Consider the following 23,144-nt stretch of genomic DNA (forward strand, 5'->3'; position numbering starts at 1 on the left):
GTGTCAGAGTGTGAGTGTCAGAGTCTGAGTGTTTGAGTGTGTGAGATTATGAGTGTCAGAGTGTGAGTGTCAGAGCCTGTGTGTGTCAGAGTGTTTGAGTGTGTGTGTCAGAGTGTGTGTGTGTCAGAGTGTGTGAGTGTCAGAGTGTCAGAGTTTGTGAGTTTCAGAATGTGAGTCTGTGTGTCAGAGTCTGAGTGTTTGAGTGTGTGAAAGTATGACTGTGAGTGTGTGTGTGTGTGTGTGTCAGAGTGTGAGAGTGTGTGTGAGAGTGTGTGAGTGTCAGAGTGTGTGAGTGTCAGAGTGTCAGTGTCACAGTGTATGAGTGTCAGAGTGATTGAGTGTGTCAAATTGTGTGATTATCAGTGTCAAAGTCTGTGAGTTTCAGTGTGTGAGTGTCAGAGTGTCAGCGTGTGAGTGTAAATTTCAGAGTGTCAGAGTCTGTGAGTATCAGAGTGTGTGAGTGTCATAGTGTGTGAGTGTGTGAAAGTATGAGTGTGAGTGTGTGTGTGTGTGTGTGTGTGTGTGTGTGTGTGTGTGTGTGTGTGTGTGTGTGTGTGTGTGTGTGTGTGTCAGAGTGTGTGAGTGTCATAGTGTGTGTGAGTGTGAGAGTGTGTAAGTGTCAGAGTGTGTGAGTGTCAGTGTCAGAGTGTGTGAGTGTCAGAGTGTGTGACTGTCAGAGTGTGTGTGTGTGTGTGTGTGTGTGTGTGTGTGTGTGTGTGTGTGTGTGTGTGTGTGTGTGTGTGTGTGTGTGTGTGTGTGTGTGTGTGTGTGTGTGTGTGTGTCAGAGTGTGTCAGAGTGTGTGAGTGTAAGAGTGTCAGAGTGTGTGAGTGTCAGAGTCTGAGTGTTTGAGTGTGTGAGAGTATGAGTGTCAGAGTGTGTGAGTGTCAAAGTGTGTGTAAGAGTGTGAGAGTGTGTGAGTGTCAGAGTGTGTGAGTGTCAGTGTTTGAGTATGTGTGTCAGAGTGTGTGAGTGTCAGAGTGTGTGTGTGTCAGAATGTGTGAGTGTGAGAGTGTGTGAGTGTGAGAGTGTGTGAGTGTCAGTGTTTGAGTGTGTGTGTGTGTGTGTGTGTGTGTGTGTGTGTGTGTGTGTGTGTGTGTGTGTGTGTGTGTGTGTGTGTGTGTGTGTGTGTGTGTGTGTGTGTGTGTGTGTGTGTGTGTGTGTGTGTGTGTGTCAGAGTGTGTGAGTGTCAGAGTGTCATAGTTTGTGAGTTTCAGAGTGTGAGAGTTTGTGTGTCAGAGTGTCTGAGTGTTTGACTGTGTGAAAGTATGAGTGTGAGAGTGTGTGTGAGAGTGTGAGTGTGTGAGTGTGAGAGTGTGTGAGTGTCAGAGTGTGTGAGTGTCAGTGTCAGAGTGTCAGAGTGTGTGTGTGTCAGAGTGTGTGTGTCAGAGTGAGAGTGTGTAAGTGTCAGAGTGTGTGTGTCAGATTTTGAGTGTGTGTGTGTGTGTGTGTGTATTTGTGTCAGAGTCTGTGAGTGTTAGAGTGTGTGAGTGTGTGAGTGTGTGTGTGTCAGAGTATGTGAGTGTCAGAGTGTCAGAGTGTGCAAGTGTCAGAGTGTGTGAGTGTGTGTATCAGTTTGTGAGTGTCCGAGTGTCAGAGTTTGTGAGTTTCAAATTGTCAGAGTCTGTGTGTCAGAGTCTCAGTGTTTGAGTGTGTGAAAGTATGAGTGAGAGAGTGTTTGTCAGAGTGTGTGTGTGTCAGAGTGTGAGAGTGTCAGTGTTTGAGTGTTTGCATCAGAGAGAGTGTGTGTGTGTGTGTGTGTGTGTGTGTGTGTGTGTGTGTGTGTGTGTGTGTGTGTGTGTGTGTGTGTGTGTGTGTGTGTGTGTGTGTGTGTGTGTGTGTGTGTGTGTGTGTGTGTGTGTGTGTGTCAGAGTGTGTGAGTGTCAGAGTCTGAGTGTTTGAGTGTGTGAGATTATGAGTGTCAGTGTGTGAGTGTCAGAGCCTGTGTGTGTCAGAGTGTTTGAGTGTGTGTGTCAGAGTGTGTGTGTGTGTGTCAGAGTGTGTGAGTGTCAGAGTGTTTGAGTGTGTGTGTCAGAGTGTGTGTGTGTCAGAGTTTGTGAGTTTCAGAGTGTGAGTCTGTGTGTCAGAGTCTGAGTGTTTGAGTGTGTGAAAGTATGACTGTGAGTGTGTGTGTGTCAGAGTGTGAGAGTGTGTGTGAGTGTGAGAGTGTGTGAGTGTCAGAGTGTGTGAGTGTCAGAGTGTCAGTGTCACAGTGTATGAGTGTCAAAGTGTGTGAATGTCAGAGTGTCAGAGTGATTGAGTGTGTCAAATTGTGTGAATATCAGTGTCAAAGTCTGTGAGTTTCAGTGTGTGAGTGTCAGAGTGTCAGTGTGTGAGTGTAAATTTCAGAGTGTCAGAGTCTGTGAGTATCAGAGTGTGTGAGTGTCAGAGTGTGTTAGTGTGTGAAAGTATGAGTGTGAGTGTGTGTGTGTGTGTGTGTGTGTCAGAGTGTGTGAGTGTCATAGTGTGTGTGAGAGTGTGTAAGTGTCAGAGTGTGTGAGTGTCAGTGTCAGAGTGTGTGAGTGTGTGTGAGTGTGTGTGTGTGTGTGTGTGTGTGTGTGTGTGTGTGTGTGTGTGTGTGTGTGTGTGTGTGTGTGTGTGTGTGTGTGTGTGTGTGTGTGTGTGTGTGTGTGTGTGTGTGTGTGTGTGTTAGAGTGTGTGAGTGTCAGAGTGTCAGAGTCTTTGAGAGTCAGAGTATGATTGTTTGAGTGTGTGAGAGTATTAGTGTCAGAGTGTGAGTGTGTAAGTGTGAGAGTGTGTGAGTGTGAGTGTGTAAGTGTGAGAGTGTGTGAGTGTGAGAATGTGTGTGTGTCAGAGTGTGTGAGTGTCAGATTGTCAGTCTGTGAGTGTCAGAGTGTGTGAGTGTCTGTGTCAGAGTGTGTGAGTGTCAGAGTCTATGAGTGTCAGAGTGTGTGTGTCAATGTCAGAGTGTCAGTGTGTGTGTCAGAGTGTTAGAGTGTGTGAGTGTGTTTCAAAGGGTGTGAATGTCAGGGTGTCAGTGTGTGTGTCAGAGTGTGTGTGAGTGTGAGAATGTGTGAGTGTGTGAGTGTAAAAGTGTGTGAGTGCCAGTGTCAGAGTGTGCGAGTGTCAGAGTGTGAGTGTGAGTGTGTGTGTGTGTGTGTGTGTGTGTGTGTGTGTGTGTGTGTGTGTGTGTGTGTGTGTGTGTGTGTGTGTGTGTGTGTGTGTGTGTGTGTGTCAGAGTGTCAGAGTGTCAGAGTGTGTGAGTGTCAGAGGGTGTGTGTGTCAGAGTGTAAGAGTGTGCGTGTGTCAGAGTGTATGAGTGTGCATGTGTCAGAGTGTCAGAGTGTCAGAGTTTGTGAGTTTCAGAGTGTCAGAGTCTGTGTGTCAGAGTCTGAGTGTTTGAGTGTGTGAAAGTATGAGTGTGAGAGTGTGTGTGTGTCAGAGTGTGTGTGTCAGAGTGTGTGTGAGTGTGGGAGTGTGTGAGTGTCAGAGTGTGTGAGTGTGTAAGTGTGTGAGTGTGTGAGTATCAGAGTGTGTAAGTGTCAGTGTCAGAGTGTGTGAGTTTTAGAGTGTCAGAGTTTGTGAGTGTCAGAGTGTGTGAGTGTGTGTGTCAGAGTGTGTGAGTGTCAGAGTGTCAGAGTATCAGAGTGTGTTAGTGTCAGAGTGTCAGAGTCTGTGAGTGTCAGAGTATGAGTGTTTGAGTGTGTGAGAGTATGAATGTCACTGCGTGTCAGAGTATGAATGTGAGAGTGTGTGAGTGTCAGAGTCTGTGAGTGCCAGAGTGTGTGAGTGTCAATATCAGAGTGTTAGAGTGTGTGAGTGTGTATGTCAGACTTTGTGCGTTTCAGAGATTCAGAGTCTGTGTGTCAGAGTCTGAGTGTTTGAGTGTGTGAGAGTATGAGTGTCAGTGTTTGAGTGTCAGTGTGTGTGTCAGAGTGTGAGAGTGTGTGAGTGTCAGTGTCAGACTGTGTAAGTGTCAGTGTCAGAGTGTGTGAGTGTCAGTGTGTATCAGTGTGTGTGTGTGTGTGTGTGTGTGTGTGTGTGTGTGTGTGTGTGTGTGTGTGTGTGTGTGTGTGTGTGTGTGTGTGTGTGTGTGTGTGTGTGTGTGTGTGTGTCAGAGTGTGTGAGTGTCAGAGTCTGTGTGTCAGATTGTGTGAGTGTCAATGTCAGAGTGTCAGAGTCTGTGAGTATCAGTGTGTGAGTGTCAGAGTGTGTGTGTGTGTGTGTGTGAGTGTCAGAGTGTCAGTGTGTGAGTGTCAGAGTGTGTGAGTGTCAGAGTGTCAGAGTTTGTGAGTTGCAGATTGTCAGAGTGTGTGAGTGTCAGTGTCAAAGTGTCAAGAGTGTGTGAGTGTCAGAGTGTCAGTGTGTGAGTGTCAGAGTGTCAGATTCTGTGAGTGCCAGAGTATGAGTGTTTGAGTGTGTGAGTATGAGTGTCAGTGTGTGTGTGTGTGTCAGAGTGTGAGTGTGTGTGTGTCAGAGTGTATGAGTGTCAGAGTGTGTGAGTGTCAGAGTCAGAGTGTCAGAGTGTGTGAGTGTCTGTCTGTGTGTTTCAGTGTGTGAGTGTCAGAGTCTGAGTGTGTGAGAGTATGAGTGCCAGAGTGTGTGGGTGTTAGAGTGTGTGTCAGAGTGTGTGTGTGTGTGTGTGTGTGTGTGTGTGTGTGTGTGTGTGTGTGTGTGTGTGTGTGTGTGTGTGTGTGTGTGTCAGAGTGTGTGTGTCAGAGTGTTTGAGTGTGTGTGGGTCAGAGTGTGTGAGTGTCAGAGTGTCAGTCTGTGTGTCAGAGTTTCAGTGTTTGAGTGTGTGAAAGTATGAGTGAGAGTGTGTGTGTGTCAGAGTGTGAGTGTCAGTGTTTGAGTGTTTTTGTCAAAGTGTGTGAGTGTCAGAGTCTGAGTGTGTGAGTGTGTGTGGGTCAGAGTGTGTGAGTGTCAGAGTCTGTGTGTCAGAGTCTCAGTGTTTGAGTTTGTGAAAGTATGAGTGAGAGTCTGTGAGTGTCAGATTGTGTGAGTGTCAATGTCAGAGTGTCAGAGTCTGTGAGTATCAGAGTGTGTGAGTGTCAGAGTGTGTGAGTGTGTAAGTGTGTGAGTGTGTGAGTATCAGAGTGTGTAAGTGTCAGTGTCAGAGTGTGTGAGTGTCAGAGTTTGTGAGTGTTAGAGTGTGTGAGTGTGTGTGTCAGAGTGTGTGAGTGTCAGAGTGTCAGAGTATCAGAGTGTGTTAGTGTCAGAGTGTCAGAGTCTGTGAGTGTCAGAGTATGAGTGTTTGAGTGTGTGAGAGTATGAGTGACACTGTGTGAGTGTCAGAGTGTGAGTGTGAGAGTGTGTCAGTGTCAGAGTCTGTGAGTGCCAGAGTGTGTGAGTGTCAATGTCAGAGTGTCAGAGTGTGTGAGTGTGTATGTCAGACTTTGTGAGTTTCAGAGATTCAGAGTCTGTGTGTCAGAGTCTGAGTGTTTGAGTGTGTGAAAGTATGCGTGTGAGTGTGTGTGTGTGTGTGTGTCAGAGTGTGTGTATCAGAGTTTGAGAGTGAATGCCAGAGTGTGTAAGTGTCAGTGTTTGAGTGTGTGTGTCAGAGTGTATATGTGTCAGAGTGTGTGAGTAGGTGTGAGTGTGAGTGTGGGTGTCAGTGTGTGTGAGTGTTGGAGTGTGTGAGTGTCAGAGTCTGTGAGTGTCAGGGTCTGAGTGTGTGAGTGTATGAGAGTATGAGTGTCAGAGTGTGTGAGTGCCAGAGTGTCAGAGTGTGTGAGTGTCAGAGGGTTTGTGTGTCAGAGTGTAAGAGTGTGCGTGTGTCAGAGTGTATGAGTGTGCATGTGTCAGAGTGTCAGAGTGTCAGAGTTTGTGAGTTTCAGAGTGTCAGAGTCTGTGTGTCAGAGTCTGAGTGTTTGAGTGTGTGAAAGTATGAGTGTGAGAGTGTGTGTGTGTCAGAGTGTGTGTGTGTCAGAGTGTGTGTGAGTGTGGGAGTGTGTGAGTGTCAGAGTGTGTGAGTGTGTAAGTGTGTGAGTGTGTGAGTATCAGAGTGTGTAAGTGTCAGTGTCAGAGTGTGTGAGTGTTAGAGTGTCAGAGTTTGTGAGTGTCAGAGTGTGTGAGTGTGTGTGTCAGAGTGTGTGAGTGTCAGAGTGTCAGAGTATCAGAGTGTGTTAGTGTCAGAGTGTCAGAGTCTGTGAGTGTCAGAGTGTGTGAGTGTCAATATCAGAGTGTTAGAGTGTTTGAGTGTGTATGTCAGACTTTGCGTTTCAGAGATTCAGAGTCTGTGTGTCAGAGTCTGAGTGTTTGAGTGTGTGAAAGTAAGAGTGTGTGTGTGTGTGTGTGTGTGTGTGTGTGTGTGTGTGTGTGTGTGTGTGTGTGTGTGTGTGTGTGTGTGTGTGTGTGTGTGTGTGTGTGTGTGTGTGTGTGTGTGTGTGTGTGTGTCAGAGTGTGTGTATCAGAGTTTGAGTGTGTGAATGCCAGAGTAAGTAAGTGTCAGTGTTTGAGTGTGTGTGTCAGAGTGTATATGTGTCAGAGTGTGTGAGTGTGTGTGTCAGAGTGTGTGAGTGTTGGAGTGTGTGAGTGTCAGAGTCTGTGAGTGTCAGAGTCTGAGTGTGTGAGTGTATGAGAGTATGAGTGTCAGTGTGTGAGTTTCAGAGTGTGTGAGTGTGTGTGTGTGTGTGTGTGTTTTTGTGTCAGTGTGTGAGTGTTTGTGTTGTGAGAGTGTGTGAGTGTGAGAGTGTGTGAGTATCAGTGTGTGAGTGTCAGTGTCAGAGTGTCAGAGTGTGTGAGTGTCAGAGTGTGTGAGTGTCAGAGTGTGTGAGTGTTAGAGTGTGTGAGTGTGTGTGTGTCAGAGTGTGTGAGTGTCAGAGTGTGTGAGTGTCAGAGTGTGTGAGTGTCAGAGTCTGTGAGTGTCATAGTCTGTGACTGTGTGAGTGTCAGAGTGTGTGAGTGTCAGAGTTGAAGAGTCTGTGAGTGTCAGAGTCTGTGAGTGAGAGTCTGTGTGTGTCAGTGTCTGTGAGTGTCAGAGTCTGTGTGTGTCAGATTGTCAGTCTGTGTGTGTCAGATTCTGTATGTGTCAGAGTCTGTGTGCATCAGAGTCTGTGAGTGTCAAAGTCTGTGAGTGTCAGAGTCTGTGTGTGTCAGAGTCTGTGTGTGTCAGAGTCTGTGTGTGTCAGAGTCTGTGTGTGTCAGAGTCTGTGTGTGTCAGAGTCTGTATGTGTCAGAGTCTGTGTGTGTCAGACTCTGTGTGTGAATGAATACAGACACCAACCCACCGTCAGTCATAGAAACCCACCCACCCAAGGGTAAGTCACCCACCCAAGTGTCACCCACACACCCAAGTGTCACCCACACACCCAAGTGTCAGTCACTCACTAAGTGTTAGTCAGTCACCCACCCAAGTGTCAGTAAGTCACCCACCCACCCAAGTGTCAGTCATCCACCCACCCAAGTGTCAGTCAGTCACCCACCCAAGAGTCAGTCGCCCACTCAAGAGTCAGTCACCCACCTAAGGGTTAGTCACCCACCCACCCCCTTACCCCCCACCCCTCACCCCCCACCCCCCACCCCTACTCTCTCTCTCTGTCTCTCTCTGTCTCTCTCTGTCTCTCTCTCTCTCGCTGTGTCTCTCTCTCTCTGTGTCTCTCTCTGTCTCTCTCTCTCTCTCTGTCAAATTCTCCCCCCGGGCCCTAACAAAGTTGATCATCCAACTCCCCCCCACCCCCCCTGCCCGGCCCTGATCAACCACAATTAGCTCCACATCTAGACATACATAATCCCCACAAATGTAAATGTCCAATTAAACAAATAACTTCCAAAAATGTATATCTGATAACAAATACTGTCATACTGTATATACAGGCCAGCACAAAAGTTCTCCAGAGTAAATCAATAATGGAATCTGGACACATACTGATGTGCGTCACATGCCCGAATTCCATTATTGACTTACTCTGAAGAAATGTTGTGCAGGCCGGATTATATTATAATGTTTTTATCAGATATACATTGTTTTGTTTGATGTTATATTTTTGATTATATTTTACATTAAAATTTGTGGGGATTATGTGTCTAGGTGTGGAGCTAATTATGTGAGTCACAACTCCATATATTTAGTTAATTAGTAGAGTAAATATTTATTGGATTGATTCTGTTGAGTGATACAGGATATACTGTACAGTAATACATTTTATTTTGTTTTGATTCTTTTGATTGTTTTTTCAAATATCTCAGCTTTTTTTATTTATTACGTTCTTAGTCATTGGAAACTGCTAGAGTTGGGTGGAACAGTCTAAATCCATTCCCCGGATTGTTTTTACCAATTTTGGGAGATGATCTGACTAAGGCTTTGCACTTTCTGACACAAAGGGCCTTATTCAGAGAACATTCATAAAAAAAATCGCCAGGGAATGTAAAATGTTTTTTTTGGGGGCGTTGCTATCACGGTATTCAGAAAGGCTCGAATACCAGTGATAGTAAAATGCCCATAACTGGCGAGTTGCTGCCAGCGAGAGCCTCGAGCCTCTGAAAAGGCAAAAACCAGCGATTCATTTCTGCTGCAGAGAGAGCTGCTCTGAGAGAGCCGCCTCTCCCAGCTGAAATGTCGCCCGAAATTTATTTATTTAAATATCCATTCCTTTAATAGTGTACAGGTGCAGGGGGTCTCCGGAGCTGAACCACGTTGGTTTTATGTCCGGGGACCCCCTGCTTCCCGAGATACAGGCCTCTTTATGGGGTGCCGGTATCTCCTATGCAAGGAAATGTCCCGGTCACGTGACGCAGGACATTTCAATGCAGAGGGATACCGGCACCCCATAATGGGGCCTCTATCTCGGGAAGCAGGGGGTCCCCGGACATAAAACCAACGTGGTTCAGCTCCGGAGACCCCCTGCACCTCTACACTATTAAAGGAATGGATATTTAAATAAATATTTAAAAACAGATCAGTACACGCCCCCCACCTCCACCCAAACCCATACAGTACAGTAATGGGCAAAATAACTATTATCCAGATATGGATAATAGATTATTTGCCCATTATTAAACACTGCATTAGCATACATAAATAAAATAAATAAATACAGTTATACTTACCACAACAGCAGGACCCTCTGTCCTCCGTTGCCAGAAAGCATATATAGAAAATAAATACATTCTAATGGTCCCTAACCCCTTAATCACCTTAGCGGTTCCTAATCGCTATAGTTATTAGGGGGTTAACCCACCCTGACCCGGGAGGCCTAAGCACCCACCCCAGACTGACTATACCCACCCTGTACCCATTGAGTAGTATAGTGGTATATCATACCCATATAATAATAATAATAATAATAATATGGGCATGATAAGCCTCTATAGCACTCAATGGGCACCCTAATAAAAATACAGTAATACACAAGACACACAGTGATAAAACCTAACTATACTCCCAAAAAACACACTTCACTAAATAAAATCAGTAGCCAGCTCATCCAATCAATAGAAGCAATTACTATATCAACAATGAATTAATTAAACCATTACCCAATCAAACCAATTAATCCCTAAAGCAACTCAAAATGAATAGTAACACTAACCAATGTAAACAATGAATTAATCCTACATTAATTAATGTAACCATTAAAAGACAAATAAATAAATTAAAACAATCTCTGAAGTATCCATAAAACACATTAGCTAACATAATATAACTTTAAGTACAAGCGAACACCAATCGCAAACCTTTTCTTACATTAACCATAAACAAACAATCACATCCAAATCAATAACTGCAATAACAAGCGAGAAATGCCCCCCAAATATTGGCATAATAATGTATTAATCTGTACCCTAAAGAGGTACCGATTAATATATTATCAGTCAATGTGGCTCCCCCAAAAAATAAAAAAACACATCCAAAGAATAAACCTGTAAAAAGAGACATTTACAAACATTGAATATCTTACTTACCATTAGAAGCGGTGGCCCTCCGACTCCCAGGGTAACAGGAAGCTCACGTACCTTGAAGGCCTCCAACAGCATCCGATGCCATCCGCCATCAGGATCCGGCTCAGGTACCCCAATCTTCTTTTTTCTTTCTTTACTCACCATCTTCTATCTTCATCTGTAACCATTTCTTGTTGTTCTTTATCTTCTTTCTTCATCTGTCAATCCATAAAACCCCATGTTAAATCCCAGCCGATGCTGTCTCGTCGGCTTCTTGGGCTCAAATGAGGCGTCACGGCCTTAAATATGGCTTGTGACGTCACATTTACCCTCACAATGGTTAACAGCCACCTGATTGGCTGTTAAAACCATGTGCAGATTTAAAAAAAATTTTTTGCCGTGACGTCACTTAAAGGGAATGATGCCAGCCAATCAGAATGGCTGTGCTTCATTAACCTTTAACATGACGTCGGTAAATCCAAGATGGCCGCTGTGTCACAAGGTATTTCAGCCAATCAGCGTGTGGAATTGGTTCAGATATAGTTTTAATGTATTTATTTGTCTTTTAATGGTTACATAATTAATGTAGGATTAATTCATTGTTTACATTGGTTAGTGTTACTATTCATTTCGAGTTGCTTTAGGGATTAATTGGTTTGATTGGGTAATGGTTTAATTAATTCATTGTTGATGTTGTAATTACTTCTATTGATTGGATTAGCTGGCTACTGATTTTATTTAGTGAAGTGTGTTTTTGGGAGTATACAGTAGTTAGGTTTTATTACTGTGTGTCTTGTGTATTACTGTATTTTTATTAGGGTGCCCTTTGAGTGGTATAGAAGCTTATCATGCCCATTTTATTATTATTATATGGGTATGATGTACCACTATACTACTCAATGGGTACAGGGTGGGTATAGTCAGTCTGGGGTGGGTGCGTAGGCCTCACGGGTGAGTGAAGGGAATATTAGCCCTAAGGGTGGGTGTTTAGACCTTGCGGGGGGGGTAGCGGTTGGGTTAACCCCTTTATTACCTTAACTCCCCCCCGCAACCCCCCCCCCCCGCAATGCCTAAACAGCCACTAAGGGCCAAATTCTCCCTTCACTCACCCCCGCTAGCCACTGTATTGTGTTGTACTTGTATGTTTATTACAGTAAGCCTGGCACAGGTGTTTAACCCCTTCATTGCCTTAGCGATTAGCCGCTAAGGTAATGAAGTTGCTGTACATGCATGTTTCCTGCCTCGGATGCATGCCGGGGGGGTCCGGTGCTGGTATTAATGGCTATCAGCTCCGGAGACCCCCGGCATCAATCCGAGGTAGGAAAGGGCCCTGATTTTTTCTAAGTCCCGACCCATCGCAGCTCATCGAGGCCATCTCCCCGCCAATTGTCCAAAAATTTTGTGGGGAATTGGATTTGGGGAGAAAATCGTTTTTTAGGCCTGCGATGGGCTCCGATGGGCCGCGACACCCGACTCGTGGAACTCTGAATAGCGGGAGTTTATCAACCCTCCGAAAATGGTCGATAAGGGCCTGATTGCTGCTCAGTCAGCGAATTTCGGACAGAGATAAAATTTTGCGTCGATACAGGCCGTTATCGAGCACTTATCGAGGCTATCTGAATACCAGTAGCCATTTTGGTCGATAAGTGCTCGATAAGGGCCTTATCAAGGTTTTCTGAATAAGGCCCAAAGTGTCTCTTTGCTGGGGTGTAAGGAGCCAGTCTCAGATTGGTGATGTTACTGCTCTCAGCTCCGTCTCTCCGATCCAGGAAATGGATTTGATCAGATTCACCCATCTCTAGTCATCTGCCAGAATGTTCAACACATACAGAATTGAATTACTCTATTTTACAATAAATAATACTCTAAACAGTGCAGGAAGTTATTCCACTTGTTTCCTACAGCACACAAGTGTTATCAGTTTAACAAGTTTAAGGCACCTTATGAGGAATGGGTATGGTGTCAGATCCAACAGGATCAGAATTTGAACCCCCACAACCTTTGTTATTCAAGATAAAAGCTGTATTAGTGTGAGATAACCAGCTGATGACTATACTATCACAGTGTAGTTAGTTTTGAGTTCTAGTTCTCATTGCGTGCTCATGCTGTACCTGTACAAAGCCCTTTACCCTCTTCTGGGATAGAGAAGAATATATAATAAGCAGTCTTCTGCCACGAGGCACCTTCTGGCATGTGAATGCACCTTACAGTCCATATATTTGAATAGACTAATGTATTCCAGCCTTATGGCAGAACACTGCTGAGTAAATATGGCCCGCTGTGTTTTTCCTTTACACTACCGACACACTTTATCACACTGCGGCCAGATCCGCAAGCCGGGAGATTTCCCGGCTTGCTAGTGGCCGCCCCTCGGCGTGCCGCGCGTCATAGACGCGTGGTCACGCGTCTTCGGGAGCGTGCGCCCCCTGCACGCGCGTCCAGGGGCTCCCCGAGGGAGCCCTGGTGTCCCGCGATCGCGGGACAGCGGCAGGGGGTTCCGTGGACCCGGCGGACCCGGCAGCGGTAGGGAGAGAGCCCCGATCGGAGGGCGCTCTTCCGCTGCTTCGGCGCGTGCCCGTCACTCTCGGGCGCGCGCCAGGCTACTGCTGCGGCCAAGAATGGGCAAATGCTCGAATAAACTTGGCCGCAGCAGTATATGATTAGAAGTACAAACTCAAGTCACCAGCTCACTTTGTTATATTACTTTCTTTGTGCATCTGAATTATTTGCTGTTTTTCAACTTGTATTTACTTGTGTGTGTGTCAGAAAACCTGTGTTTTATTTGATCTCACCTGGCCTCTGTACATATTATTAGTTTGTGCTAAAAGTCCTTCAAAGGTTACAATCAACAAAATAGATATCCCTTGGAGGTACTGTATGCTGTTAGTAGGCACTTTGCACTGTTAGGTGTCAGCTGGTTAACTCACACTGTTAAAGCTGTGGCCTAGAAAAGCAGTGGTTGTGGGTTCTACTCCTTTTGTGTCTGACACCCTTCCAGTCATTATGTTGGTGCATTAGGGTCATCAACTCTATATAGTTGGTATGGAAATCCTTATGAAGTGTGGGATAGGATTAATTAAAATATACTTAGCATAGCCATATCTCTCTCCCTCTCTCCCTCGTAACCAGGGTTAGGCATATCTCCATATGTAATGCTTTAACTGATCCTTCTGGCGGTTAATTTTACAATTAAATTGTTCTCTTTGTTAGAGAAAGAGGGTGTTTTAACATGTTATAACAATAAGGATTGTTATATATCTCAAGGATGTCTTCTCTCTACCCCTTTGTATCTAAAGCCCTCTCCCACCTTAAACATGTCTCACTGACTGCCCCGCACCTCTGGAATTCGCTTCCCCTCAATACCCGACTAGCACCCTCTTTATCCACCTTTAAGACCCACCTTAAGACACACTTGCTTAAAGAAGCATATGTGTAGCACCATTGCTAATACTATACACCTGATACATAAAGCTTGACTCCTTTCAGATGCACTTACCAGAATGCCCTCCCACTATCTCTGTATGTCCTTCTTACCAACCAATTAGATTGCTCCTCTTCTTAAATGTTACTTTTATGTCTGAAGCACTTGTTCCCATGATCTGTTATTTATATTATTTGTTATTTATATGATTATCACTTATTACTACCATGAAGCACTACAGGTGCGCCGACGAGTATTCTAAAACTTGCCTTAAACTTGCCTTGGAAAATCTGGGGCTATCACCAACAAGATCCAGGTACATGCAGGGTACATGCTGCAACATTTAGTGACATTTTTGCAGAGACTAATTGCCGATCGGATTAACACAGCAGGGGTCCCTGGCAGTCACATACTATAATAACATATTTATTTTAAAAATAACACATGTAGGACATTGCTTGGATTGTTCCTTTAATTCACAAAATGACAGGGGGAAAAAGCGCTGAGTCGAATGCTGATATAAACAGACTTACTGTACCTGAAGCAATTTTTCAAGGCCACTGGCCCCTTTCTAAATCTTATCATTAGTCTAATTAACCCTCATTTATGTTCCATGGTTGATCACATGTTACATGGTTCAAGGGCACAGTCCTACGCATGCCACCATGTTGAATGATGCCTTCCATTTTCATAAATACTGGAACACATTACATGGAACCAGCTACCGTTACATTCGTAAAGATCAAATTCCCGGGTGACTTGAAATAAAAATAACCCCTACGCGCAAGCCCCCAACAACTATGTCCTCTACCCCAATCTGACCCCAACATACAGACATACATTTTACATAACAATACACATATCTACTATATCATTACTAAACCATAACATTTAATCTTTATCACAATTAAACTAGGCTCCTAACTTGAATAAATGTTTCACTATTGTTCCACTCACACACTGATATAGAGAGCCAGTGCTCTAGTACAGGTTATACACAAGGTATAATAACCTCCAGATAAAAGTATATTCTGAAGAGGGAATCCTCACTAACATATAAAAGTATGCATGTAACATCCTAGGCACAGATAGGCACTTTTTTTGGCGTATTTGGTTCCGCCGTGGAGCGGCCGATTACTTTGGTCCGCTGATCAATCTCAAAAATGGGCGATTCACCTTTTCCATATTTTTTTCTATCATTGACCATCCAATCCACGGACTCCTCAATCTGCTGGTGGATTTTAAGAATGCAATCCACGGATTGCTGAATTTGCGGAATGGATTCTTAAAATCAACCAGTGGATTGCGGAATTCATGGATTGGATTGGTAAAATCCACCAGCGGATTGTATCTAATGGCAGTTTTTTATTAATCTGCATGGATTGAAACAGGCACAATCCACTGACGGATTTTAAACCGCAGAATGGATTTTGAATGGAAAGCACGGGAAATTCCGTGAAATTGATTTTGACAGTTTCACTCATCTCTAGAAAAAGTACGCTATAAACTTAAAAAAAAAAAAAACATGATGCTCAGATGCAAATTTAGAATTTTACTTAGCGGGGAAGGATTGTATTTCATAGCAACCAATAATCCAAAATGACTTTAAAGGAATAAAATAAAGGAAGATGACTCTCGTAACTTGTGAAAAACCATACTTTTATGAAATATCGTCCGGAGAGTGCCAGTCTTCATCCTTTGAGATATATATATATATATATGTGTCTGTGTGTGTGTTTATGTCTATAATAGTAAAGCAAAATTGGCCACACTATCAAACAATTAGTGCAGTAGAAGGAAGATGCCATGGTCAGTAGATTGCTCCGAAATTGAAAAATGTTTAGGGTGGACACTGAAATGTACAACATACCAGCACTGACAAGTATAGTGAACAAATAAAATGTGTGTTTATTTACTCCATAACACAAGATATCCCGAAGTTTCAATCTCCAGAGGGACGGAAACATACCTCTATACAGTAAATAAGGGGTCCATCGATTGTACGCAACTTGCAATGTTTATGTTTATAGCAAACACTGCAACGAGAATGTTCGTTCAAATAATCTTGATCAAAATTAAACATTCTTGCTCCACAGTCACTCTTTCCATATGTAACTCTTGGTTTTAGATCTAGTTGATCAAACACGTTCCATGTTGACTGTAATGTCTTTCATATAAATCCTTTCATATAAATCATTTATGATGTTCTTGGTAATTAAATAAGCAGCTCTGTTTTAATGGTATATGAAAATATCTTTTTTAATTATTGTATTATAATGGTTTGGTTTGTCCTTATTAAACCTTCAACCTCAACATGTATTAAATATGTTTTATGATGTTAATTAAAATCTAGAGTGAAAATATTAGTTAACAATTTTTAATTTGTACGGCCTATACCTCTGCTAGGTATACTTTTGACTTGATGCTCATTACAAAGAACGGCTTGTATTTATAATTTGGTGATTTCAACAAATGCAAAAAAACAGGTACAAATAGGAAATTAACAAGCGTACAGCTGCAGAGAATGAATTTGTGGTACTTAAAAAGGTGAATAATAATACCAGTAAGACACATATATATCAACATCTTCTGTTTTAACATAATATCTTCTCAATGTTGTGATATTTGTACAATGTGCATTTGTACATCTAATGCTGTATATATGTATCATGCTATTTTACATTAGGATGTGAATGCTACATACATGAACAAGGTGGAACTGGAGGCCAAGGTGGATTCTTCGACAGATGAGATCAACTTCTTAAGAGCTCTCTATGAAGCGGTAATTATACTGATATATGTAATCCATATTGGATGCAAATAATATAATATATAATATACTATTACTAGCATAGTTCCATTTATAAATTAGAAGAGACAGGGATAATTGTTTTAGTTATCTTTGTTATGTATATTACAACTTGTGCACACACTTCTTCTGTACAATGGAGAACAATACAAGCTCAGTGATAACCAGTTTAGAAATAATTTAAAGACTAATTTTGATTATAAAGCCAAAGTCTAATCTCACTGCTTGCTATGGTCAAAATTATTGAAATTAGATCCCATAGTCCTGGTTGAGGCTTGACTGTTGTATTATCTCACCCTCTTATTCAAGGAATTGAAAGGAGATATAGAAAGAGGACCTGATGTATTTTAGAGGTTTTATATTTTTAGAGTTTAATATTTTTTAGGAACTGGCCCAGATGCAGGCACAGATCTCAGAGACACCTCAGTCGTACTATCCATGGACAACAACAGAGATCTGGACTTGGATGGTATCATCGCTGCGGTGATTGCTTAGTATGAGGATATCGCCAACAAAAGCCGGGCAGGAGCTGAGTCCCGGTGTCATCTAAAGTGAGTATTCAGTTAATACAATGCATGTAATATGGACTATTTTTGTATATACAGTACAATACAGTAGAGCACAAAGTTAGGACATAAAGAAATAACAAACAATGGAACAAACTACTGTAGTAAACAGAGGAATTACTTTAACCTTCTGCTTCTATTAACACTTGCAAAATGAATAAAACACGAGGTCAATATAAACAATAAGAACTCATAAGAAGTTTTTTTAACTACAGTAACTGTTCTTCTTAAATTCTATGATTTTTAGACACGAGATGGAGTAAGTTATATATTTTCACAATTTACAGTTAGTGGTGATCATGAATTAATTACTTCATGGCCGGAGAGCAAAGCAATTGCCGGCTGAAACTGGACAACTGTCCAACCAACTTTTGTTAGCATTTTCTGTCTATTAGTTGCCTTTGCTGTCAGCCTGGCAGGAACCCTTAAAATAACCCCCTGCTTTATTTATAAAGCATACTGTACAGCAGGCCTGCACAACATACGGCCCGCGGGCCGCATGCGGCCCACCGGGGCACCCAGTGCGGCCCGCAACGGAACCCCTTCAACCCCCCCTCCCTTCACCACACCCCTCCCTTCATCACCCTTCCCTAGTAAGGACAGGAGCGTGCTCCAGCATTAAGTAGGAGCGTGCTCCAGCAGTGACCGTGTGACCGCGTGACCGCGTGACCGCGCTCTCCATACCCCCTCCCCTCCCCTCAGCATGCTCCAGCAGTGTGACGTGCTCTAGCAGTGAAGCACGACCCGGAACTTCTGGGTCTGCTGGCATGTGAGGGGGGGTGGGCTGCTGGCATGTGAGGGGGGGTGAGCTTCTGGCATGTGAGGGGGGGAGGCTGCTGGCATGTGAGGGGGGGGTGGGCTGCTGGCATGTGAGGGGGGGTGGGCTGCTGGCATGTGAGGGGGGGGGGCTGCTGGCATGTGGGGGGGTGGGCTGCTGGCATGTGAGTGGGGTGGGCTGCTGGCATGTGACGGGGGGTGGGCAGATGGCATGTGAGGGGGTGGGCTGCAGACTGGGGGGCTTCTGAAATGGGCTGGGGGGCTGCTGATGTGGGGGGCTGCTGATATGGGCTGTGGGGCCCAACTGTTTTCCTTGTGAGGGGGGAGACTGGTGTGAGTTGCAGCCGGGGAGAGTGATGTGAGGTGCAGGGGGGGGGGGGAGTGATGTGAGGTGCACGGGGTGGGAGTGATGTGAGGTGCAGGGGTGGGAGTGATGTGAGGTGCAGGGGAGTGAGGTTTAGGGGAGTGATGTGAGGTGCAGGGGGTGGGAGTGATGTGAGGTGCACGGGGTGGGAGTGATGTGAGGTGCAGGGGTGGGAGGGATGTGAGGTGCAGGGGAGTGAGGTGTAGGGGAGTGATGTGAGGTGCAGGGGTGGGAGTGATGTGAGGTGCAGGGGTGGGAGTGATGTGAGTGCAGGGGGGTGAGGTGCAGGGGAGTGAGGTGCAGGGAAGTGATGTGAGGTGCAGGGGAGTGATGTGAGGTGCAGGGGGTTGAGGTGCAGGGGGTTGAGGTGCAGGGGGTTGAGGTGCAGGTGGGTGAGGTGCAGGGGGGTGAGGTGTAGGGGAGTGATGTGAGGTGCAGGGGTGGGAGTGATGTGAGGTGCAGGGGTGGGAGTGATGTGAGTGCAGTGGGGTGAGGTGTAGGGGAGTGAGGTGCAGGGAAGTGATGTGAGGTGCAGGGGAGTGATGTGAGGTGCAGGGGGTTGAGGTGCAGGTGGGTGAGGTTCAGGGGGGTGAGGTGCAGGGGGGTGAGGTGCAGGGGGGTGAGGTGCAGGGGTTGAGGTGCAGGGGAGTGAGGTGCAGGGGGGTGAAGTGCAGGGGGTGAGGTGTAGTGCGCGAGGTGCAGGGGGTGAGGTGCAAGGGGGGGTGATGTGGTGGGGGGTGATGTGAAGGGGGTGATGTGAAGGGGGGTGATGTGAAGGGGGGGTGATGTGAAGGGGGGGAAGATGTGAAGGGGGTGATGTGAAGGGGTGTGATGTGCAGGGGGTGATGTGAAGTGGGGGGGGTGATGTGCAGGGAGGTGATATGCAGGAGGGGTGATGTGAGGTGCAGGGGGTGAGGTGCAGGGGGGTGATGTGAGGTGCAGGGGGTGAGGTGCAGGGGGTGATGTGAGGTGCAGGGGGTGAGGTGCAGGGGGGTGACTGGAGGTGCAGGGGGGTGATTGGAGGTGCAGGGGGTGAGGTGCAGGTCGGTGATTGGAGGTGCAGGGGGTAAGGTGCATGGGGGTGATTGGAGGTGCAAGGGGGGTGATTGGAGGTGCAAGGGGGGAGAATGATGTGAGGTGTAGGGGGGAGAGTGATGTGAGGTGCAGGGGTTGAGAATGATGTGAGGTGCAGGGGGGAGAAGGATGTGAGGTGCAGGGGGGAGAATGATGCGAGGTGCAGGGGGGAGAATGATGTGAGGTGCAGGGGGGAGATGATGTGAGGTGCAGGGGGGAGAATGATGTGAGGTGCAGAGGGGATGGGATGTGTGTGGTGTGCAGGGGGGTATTGTGTGTTTATGTGGAGAGGGGGAGTATTATGTGTGTGGGTGAGGGGGAGAGATGGGGGTATGAGAGATAGATGGGGAGTATCGCACAGGTTGATAGTGAGGGGTTCTGGGGGAGATATGAGGATGATGATGAGGGGTTCTGGGGGAGATATGAGGATGATGATGAGGGGTGCTGGGGGAGATGAGGATGAGGATGAGAGGTGCTGGAGGAGAGATGATGATGATGATGATGATGATGATGATGATGATGATGATGATGATGATGATGATGATGATGATGATGATGATGATGATGATGATGATGATGATGATGATGATGATGATGATGATGATGATTTTACCCGTGCGGCCCAATTTTTTTTTCCTTGGAGCAGTTCGGCCCTTCTCGCTTTACGAGTTGTGCAGGCCTGCTGTACACACATCATGTATGAAAATAATACATTTTAATTTACCATTCAACTTTTTAATTTTTAGTTTTTTTTCAGCATTTTAGTACTATTGCAGTTTCAAAGACCATAACACATGGATCTGAATGAGCTCAGTCTTCTTTTGTATGTTCAGCATTTTCCAGCCTGTAGAATAGTGGGGGTGTTTTATGTTCAATCTTTGCCTTTTCACATTATGAAGTGTAAATACTCTTTGTTGCATTTCTCTGCAGTATGAGGAGCTGGAGAGTTGTGCTGGGAGACACGGTGATGATCTCAGGAATACCAAGACTGAGATCTCTGAGCTTAATGATTAACATACTGCGCTCGGCAATGTGAAAAAACAAGTAGGTTTAACAGTGCGGCTTTAAGGATTTTAGAAAAAGTGACAGACATAAATATTTTGCCCTGTAGCAAAGAGCTTAGTAGACTGTCACATTGTCTCAGATTTATTTCATACTTTAAAAGACTAACTACTATTAAACAAATATTAAAGTTGCATTGACATGTTGTGTTGCAAAAAACACACATTTGAAGAAAAAAATGAAGAGGCTTTCAAAAGGATTGAGGCATCTTTATTTCGTTGCCTTTATATATTCAGTCTATTACGATGATGTTAGTTGAAGTACTATAAAAAAATACACACATTTACAAAATATAACCCCTTGTTTCTTACATGCAGATTGAGGCTGAGGAACGTGGAGAGCTGGCACTAAAGGATGCCAAGGAAAGTTGACTAAATTGGAGGATGCTCTGCATAATGCTAAGCAGAAGATGGCTCGCCAGCTCCGTGAATACCAGGAGCTGATGAATGTGAAGCTGGCTCTGGATATTGAGATTGCCTAATACAGGAAATTGCTGGAGGGAAAGGAGAGCAGGTGGGTTACCTTCTATCTAAGCCACATAAAAATCAAGAAAACTATGGATGTCAATGTAACTTAAGATATGCCACTGCACCCTTGTTGACTATTAACCTACAGTATGAATTTTCTAAAGATTGACTTTATTAAAAAGAAAGTTGTGCAACACTTAAAGTTTTTTTTTTCTTAACTGCAGGTTGGCAGGAGATGGTGTGGGAGCTGTAAACATCTGTAAGTACAGTATGCCTTTGGTAACTGTCACATGTTTTTGTTTTTTTGTACAGCTGGTTAACTTTCAATTAAATCTAATCCTGTTGCTTTTTAACAGCTATTGTGAGCTCAACCTACTGTATGGAAGCAGCAGTGGTGCTGGCCATGGTTCTGGATTTTGAAACAGTTCTGGATATGGTGCTGGTTAAGGACAAGCTGTTGGCGGAGGATACAGTATGGTAGGAGGAAACTATAGCTACAACAGTGGAAACATGACATCTTTTGGCTCCAGAGGTGCCTGCAGCTCAAGTGTAAAAATGGTATCAGAAACCTCAAACATCTCAACAAGCTGCAGGAGGTTTTACAGTACAGTACATTCTCAAACCTATCAAATACATGACAGCATCATCAAACCCCACGATAACCATAAGGATACCTTTCTGTGGCCCTAAAAATAATATGTATGTGCTCAGTTATAAGAAGTTCAAATGTTGGGTTTACAAGCAACCTTCTTATCTTTATATTTTACTGCAATCTTTCTGGATTTCTTTTGGTGGCTACACCATGGCAGGTATCACTATTTGATGGTACAAATTTATAACTGTCACCAATTCAAACAATTCCATCCATCTTGAAATAGGCTAAAGAAATCTAGATATTGTTCAACTATAGAACAAATTTCTGCATAACTAGTTTGAATAGACAATGTTTGCGGGAAAAAAACATACATTTTGTATGTTAGGCAAGTGGGCTGAAAAGTAAATGCTTCTATAGTATAAAGCAGATCATGCAAATTAGCTGTCTATTAACTTTGTTTGTTGTTTTTATCAAAAACTATCTTGACTTTCTTATAATTCTTCAATAAACTGCAATTATTCTCAAAACTGCCAATGTCGTCTTCTTATACAGCCCTTTTCCGCACGTTTAACATGTTTACACATAAAATAATTTTACAACATTAGTAACTATAGAATATAAATACAAAAATAGATATGAACCTGGCGCATGTGTAAATACAGTGAAGTGATGTGAAATGATATTAAAGTCCAAATATACAGACTAATGTTCCCAATCTTGAGTGGTCATCTGGTGATAGATGGTATCAAAATCACAGTTCACAGAGCAAAGAGTGAAACAGTCCTCCTCACGAAATATTCAACCTGCAGATGTATGACATAGAGCAGAGAAACAGGACATTGCGCGGTATATCTAGTTGCCAAATGTGCCCTTATGATCAAAGCTCAATGAAATGCCTACTTACTAGAAGTAGATAGGATGCATGCAGGGGAGAGAATCTGTACTTGGAGCCTTCTGAGTCCTGGTCGCCTCTGGTGTAACACGAACCCCTCGTGGTATCCTCTGCTTCCGTGGACGTCAGGCAGGTCTCCCTTTCGAAATGACGTTCCCCGTCACGAAACGCGTAGGGAGGAGCCTAAGAGGTACTGCCCCACACACTCAAGCTGCTAGTCATTGAAGAGGAGAAGGAGACGTCATCCAAACCGCGCCGGAATCCCGCGAGGTACACGCAGCACCGAGGAGGACATTCAAAGACTGAGTGCGGCGTTTGGGTTGTGCTGGGTCGGGCACTTCTTTGTTTTTACACTCACCGTCTTTTGTGAGTATTTTATTTGTTTTAGGTAGGCGTCATTAAAGTTTTATATTTCTGCGCAATCCTTTGCCCTCTTTTGTTCCCACTGGAGGAAATAAGAGGCCGAAGGAACCCTGAAGCAGATCCAGGAAACTACGTTCCTGAAAGGGAGACCTGCCTGACGTCCACGGAAGCAGAGAATACCACGAGGGGTTCGTGTTACACCAGAGGCGACCAGGACTCAGAAGGCTCCAAGTACAGATTCTCTCCCCTGCATGCATCCTATCTACTTCTAGTAAGTAGGCATTTCATTGAGCTTTGATCATAAGGGCACATTTGGCAACTAGATATACCGCGCAATGTCCTGTTTCTCTGCTCTATGTCATACATCTGCAGGTTGAATATTTCGTGAGGAGGACTGTTCACTCTTTGCTCTGTGAACTGTGATTTTGATACCATCTATCACCAGATGACCACTCAAGATTGGGAACAATAGTCTGTATATTTGGACTTTAATTTCATTTCACATCATTTCACTGTATTTACACATGCGCCAGGTTCATATCTATTTTTGTATTTATATTCTTATTTTGAGGTTTATTTTGGGATATTCCTCAGTAGATTACCAGGCTGCTTTAGTTGTGCACTGCACTTATTAATTCACATATGCACTGCATAGTTTTAATTTAGGTATAGCGCTTGTCACAGTATATTTTGTATTTTTATTAGTAACTATAGTGTTTCCATTCTACAGTGAAAATGCTGATCACATCTGTAGAGGAGTGACCTGTACATTTTCACTTGAAAAAGTAATATAAATTATAAAAAAATAAGACACAGTTTTGTAAATATTGTTTCTAATTAGAATCTTTTACATGAGGCACACAAACGTTCTCGATAATCCCTTACCCGAAGTATCAAACCGAAGTTTATTTTAATT

The 23,144-nt window shown here is 44.3% G+C and overlaps 1 pseudogene; it reads left to right on the forward strand.

The window, feature by feature from the left end:
• Positions 1-15,963: 15,963 nt before the first annotated feature.
• LOC142490759 (keratin, type II cytoskeletal cochleal-like) lies at positions 15,964-20,859 on the forward strand (annotated as a pseudogene).
• Positions 20,860-23,144: the final 2,285 nt, after the last annotated feature.

This window comes from Ascaphus truei, chromosome 3, assembly GCF_040206685.1.
Source record: "Ascaphus truei isolate aAscTru1 chromosome 3, aAscTru1.hap1, whole genome shotgun sequence".
Taxonomy (NCBI): domain Eukaryota; kingdom Metazoa; phylum Chordata; class Amphibia; order Anura; family Ascaphidae; genus Ascaphus; species Ascaphus truei.